Genomic DNA, 6000 nt, shown 5'->3' with positions numbered 1-6000 from the left:
TATACTGTAGTAATTATAAAAACTGTCTTCAATATGTAAGAAATTTTCTTAAACTAACTTAAAATCAGAGTCGAATACTATTATTTATAAATACATAAACTACTTTTAATAGTTTTATTTCAGTTTTGATATTTTATATTATCAAAAATGGTAATTGAAAAGTTAGATGTGTACAAAACTATATGGCAACATTGTTCAAATGAAAACAAAAGAGAACGGCGGATTTCTACGTTGGCCCAACGGGGTCAACTTTTGACAAATTTCGTTCGCTACAGACGGCAACTAATGAAGGGAGGAGCGGAATTCGCCTGCCCTGTAAGCCGGCTATTTGAAAATTTAGAAAATACAGTATACCGTTGTATTTATAAAAACATTTTCTGCGGTTTTCTTTGTTACGCTCGGTATATTCATTATTACGAAATTTGTATACCCTGAATAGGAATATTACATTCGATGGAACGATGAGCTGTATGACATAGTTCAGGGAATTAAAAGACAGCGGCTACGATGCATTGCGATGGCTAGGTCATGTCGTCCGAATGTAGTACAGCTCTGAAAGTATTCGACGCAGTACCCGCCGGGGGAAGCAGAAGAAGAAGAAGACCTCCACTCCGTTGGAAAGATCAGGTGGAGAAGTAACTGGCTTCGCTTGGAATATCCTATTGGCGCCACGTAGTGAAAAGAAAAAACGACTGGCGCTCTGAAAGCTGAGGATTTTTGGTGATTATGTGATCGATAAGAGGTAATATTATGCATCCAATATATTCATGTACAGCAATTTTCTCATCGCCAATATCTAAAAATTGCTAAGAGAAAGTTCCGGCAGATGGATCTTGTAGCATTTGAAAGCGCATGTTCACCATCAGTTGTACTTTTTTAAACATTACGCCATAGGCGCGATGACTTTAAGTAAGCGTTGATTTCATCAGCGTACGTTGAACGTGGAATAACGGGCAGTGTTTATCTGAAATCACCTGAAAGGAGTAATAAAGTGCCGCCAAATAATTTATCGTTGTTTTTTTTATCCTTTAGTGTCCTATCCAATGCCTTAAGCGAATGTTTGTGAGCCATAGTTCATTCATCCCAGATTAAAATTATTCATTGTTTCAGCATTGTGGCCATAGACTATTGTGTTTTATGTTGCACACTGCATCTGGATTATTTTGAATGTTCAACGTCAGCTTAAATGCCAGAAGAAACAACGGCCAATGCCGAAGGCAAGAAATAGCGAAATAAAGAACGTTTTGCCAGTTCCACCAGGTGCATACAAAAAAAAATCCTCCTTGTCTTGCTGAAACTGCCACCCTAATGCGGTCGTAAATATTTTTTTGTTCATCATTTAGAAATGGAACATTGCGACTTACAATGCCTGCCATTTCCACAGTGTTGTAGTGCAGTTCACGATTCATATCTGTGTTGAGTTAGTCAGATGCACTTCAAATCGTTGAGCACATATCGAAATGACTGATTTGGTAAATTCGCAATAGATTGCTCGATAACAATCAATGATTCATTGTATATGGCATGATCAGTCATTGCATATTCGTAAATATCTCACAACATTTGCGCTCGGGCTGGGAAGCATGTAGTAAGTACTACTAGTATAACAAATGGTAGACGAATTTGTGCTCCTGTGAAGTTTAATGCTGCTTCAGCAAGCATACTGTCCCATTGGTTGTCGTCTTTTAGTAAGCCTAGCGCAAGGAATGCATCTTTATACGCTGGATACTGTTGTCCATCTACCTTGCGTACGAGTATAACTTGAAAAGACAATGGTCCGGTGACATTAGCCAACAGCAGTCGCAGATAAAAACACTCAGTCTGCCTTGGATTGATTGTATATACACGATTACACGAAGTATTTGATTTTTGAAACCGGGGGCATCTATTTTTTCGATTGAGCACGATTGCACAGCTGAAAAAATTCGGTGAGCGCGGTTTTTGGTCGATTTAAAGCACGATCAAGCGCTTTTTCGTTTTGTCCGTGAAATATACGCGCTAGTCATTTTCAAGATGGGCAGCTAAATGGATAACTGCTGGATCCTGTTCATGAATTGGAAAATTCGTAAAATTTCATCTTCATTCAACGGAGGAGCATTTAGATTAGTATTTTCAATTTTAAATACAGCCATATCACTTCCTTTATTAACATATTTGTAAATATATTTGATAGTCTTCATTGAACTGCATGACTCAACATTAATATGAGCATTGAATGTTTTGCTCAGCAAAGGTGAATATGGTACCACCAATTGATCAGTAGACGGATATCGAATCTCTGCAGAAATTAAACAATCGATGTCTTTAGCACGTATTTTGTCGACGAACCAAATTAAAATGTGAGCATGTGGTAATCTACGTTTTAACCACTCAAGTGAATACGTCCAACAACGTGTGGGGCCAAATACATGCAATTTTGTAATAAACACACGTGCAGTAATGTCACGACGATGTATTGCATTTTGTCCTGGTAATAGAAACAATGTAATTTCCTGGCATTTTGACATGTAAAAGCATCCTATATGTACTCTTCCCTGCAAGACGGGTAGCTGTTAGCAAACGTGTAAGCGAATTGTTATTGTTCACTTTTGCATTCGTTAAAATATTTGTTACTTTTGTTCAGAGAGTGGGAAAAAAGTAACACATAGCTATTTGATGTTCAATGGTTATCTCGCTCTAACCAATGGCAAATATCGCATGCTGCCTTGTTCTAACAGAATACACACATTTGTTAGCAAATCTCTTCACAGTATGTTACGGGTAACAAATTATTTTGTTAGCGCTTAGCTTACCCATGTGTTATGGATAACAAAAAGTATTTGTTACCCGAATATCTGTTAGTGTTATTATTTTGGTTATCAGTTTGTTACCTTTAACATATAAGCATGTTAGGAAGAACAAGCAGTAACAAGATTATCTGTTACCCATTTGTTACTTCTAGCAAATTAAATTCTTTTAAATAAAACTCAGTTTTTTTTATTATTTCTCTTTATTTAATAATAAAATCAAAATAAAATGCACAATCTATAACAAATATTTGAATGAAATATACACTATTTAACTTTAATAATTTAAAACATACTCCATTATTTGGTTGCTGCACGCAATAGATTTGAATTTTACCAATGGTCCAAATGATTTCTGTAATATTAAAATTTTTAATTATACACACAACATTAAATTCACAATGCTTACCTTTTTCTCCTTGTTAACCTCTTTCGTTTTCTCTATATAAAAGAAATTAATAATATATATATATAAATTAGAAATTAATTATAAAATATCATATTATCAAATAGCGAACTTACCTCTTTAAAATCCAAAAAAACTGCGCTTTTCGTTTATTCTTCTTGAAATATTGGGTATTCGCCTCTCCTATTCTAACAAGTTAACATTACAATATGTTTATAATGTCGATAGTTTTTCTCTATCTTACTTACGTATTCTCCCATTCCATTGAAAATTCCACAAAATGTAACAGTGTTAGTGAACAGCTGAAAATGTTTCAATGTGTTTGTGCAATCTGTTACCTCCGTCTTGCAGGGTTGCATGTGACGTGAACTACCTACTTATGACGGTAAGATAACAGAGTTACCACAGTGTCAGCGTTGTTCGCAATAGCATCTCCCAAGTGAATATATTCTTCAGCATGCATTTTCTGTTAATTAAATCGCAAATATAGTCGTTCACTCTTTATCTTCATATACATATGTACATACATGTCGACAATAAATTGTTGGCAAAACCCACGACATACATAGGTAAATGATATTGTCTGGGCCGCGTCTAATCATCAAACGATAGGAACAAAAATCCTTAGAGCTAACGTTCTTATTTGTTATCGGCTCCTGTAATAATATATCCTTGTATTAATTGAAGATTCTTAATAATAATTAATTATGCTTTTAATAATGAATGAATTTCCTGTTATGGGATCTCATTGTTTAATGTTTACACAACATTCGTCATGTCCCTTCCAGAAAATAAGTGGATATTGGTGCGCGTCATAAGAATGGTGGGTATCACTAATGAACCGAAGATTATTATTTATATTTGTTGTCCGTGTCTTGTGGATGCCCAATAATGTACAGACTTCTTGGAAAATGGAAGATTCGAAATTCCTGCCTTGATCTGAGTGTAATTCGACGGGCACTCCGAACCTTGTTATCCAATTTTCTACAAACGCTTCGGCTACTGTCTTCGCTTCTTGGTTTGGTAAGGCATATACTTCTGGCCATTTACTGAAATAGTCCAATGACAACGAGTAGATATTTGTTTCCGGCCGTACTGGTTGGGAACGGATCTGCAACATCCATTGCGACTCGTTCAAATGGTGATCCCACGTTGTACTGTTGTAGCCTACCGCGACTTTTGGCTTTAGGACCTTTAGCTGCCATGCACTCTACGCAATTACTTATCCATTCTGCTATGGAATCTCGACAACCGATCCAGTAGAACCGTTGTTTAATCTTCTCTATAGTTTTTGTAATTCCAAGGTGCCCTCCACTAGGTCCATTGTGATATTCTTTCAACACTTTCGGGATCATGGACTTCGGTACTATGATCAGCAGACGAGACCGTTTGCCATCTTCACTTTCCCTGGTACGATGAAGGTATCCATTAACGAGGTTTATGCTGTTCCATTGGGCCCAATATGCTTTTGCAGTTGGACTCTCACTACTCATTTGTTCCTTTGGTGGTCGTACCCCATTTTCTTTGGCTATTATCAGCTTTGCAAGATCAGGGTCCTCCAGCTGATTGATTCTGATGCGGTGAGGAGTCCAATCATCTTCAGGTTCTATATTCAGTAATCGCACGTCGATTATACCTTCTTTTCCTTCTGATTTGGAGCAATGTTTACATTCCAGTGGACAAGGGCGACGTGATAATGCACCCGCATTTTTGTGGTGAATCCCCTTTCGATGTTCCGTTTCGAAGTCGTAATTCTGCAATCTTTCGATCCATCGTGCAATTTGGCCTTCCGGATTCTTAAACTGTAATAACCACTTTAATGCTGCATGATCAGTCCTCAGCAAGAATCGTTGTCCATACAAATACTTGTGGAAATGTTTTACACATTCCACCACAGCTAGTAGTTCTTTTCGCGTCACACAGTAGTTTTTCTCTGGTTTCCCGAGCACTCTGCTGTAATACCCAATTACTCTTTCTTGTCCGTCGATGAGCTGAGACAGGACACCTCCAATTCCATAAGCGCTCGCATCTGTATCCAGGATGAATTTCTTTCCAGGTATTGGATAAGCCAACATCGGCGCCGTACAAAGTAATTCTTTAAGCTGCTCAAACGCTTTTCTTGTTCCAACTGCCATACAAACGGGCGATTCTTCTTTGTTAAATCATGTAAACTTCTAGCCACGTTCGCAAATCCAGGTACAAAACGGCGGTAATACGTGCATAAGCCGAGGAAGCTGCGGAGTTCATGAATGTTGGTGGGTCGAGGCCAATCTTTCACTGCTTTTATTTTTCCTTCCTCGGTGTGAATTCCCTCAGTTGACACTTTATGTCCGAGGTATGTGACCTGCTTCTTCCATAATGAACACTTTTTGGGATTCAAGCGTAATCCGGCTGATGCTATTCGCTGAAAGACTTCCTCTAGATTTTTCAGATGATCATCAAAACTTTTTCCCATGATGATAATGTCATCAAGATACACCAAACATGTCTTCCAGTTGAGTCCTTTTAACACATGTTCCATCAGTCGCTCGAACGTTGCAGGCGCATTACATAACCCAAATGGCATCACAGAGAATTCCCATAGCCCGTCGCCCATACTGAAAGCGGTCTTTTCACGGTCACGAATCTCGACTTGCCAATATCCACTTTGTAGATCTAATGTAGAAAACCATTTCGCTCCAGACAAGGTGTCTAATGTATCGTCGATTCTTGGTAGATGATAACTGTCTTTCTTTGTGACATCATTCAACTTCCTATAATCTACGCAGAAACGGGTGCTACCATCTTTCTTTTTAACTAAGACGATAG

The sequence above is a fragment of the Bactrocera dorsalis genome, chromosome 5 (assembly GCF_023373825.1).
Source record: "Bactrocera dorsalis isolate Fly_Bdor chromosome 5, ASM2337382v1, whole genome shotgun sequence".
In the NCBI taxonomy this organism is placed as follows: domain Eukaryota; kingdom Metazoa; phylum Arthropoda; class Insecta; order Diptera; family Tephritidae; genus Bactrocera; species Bactrocera dorsalis.
This window is presented reverse-complemented; position numbering follows the sequence as displayed.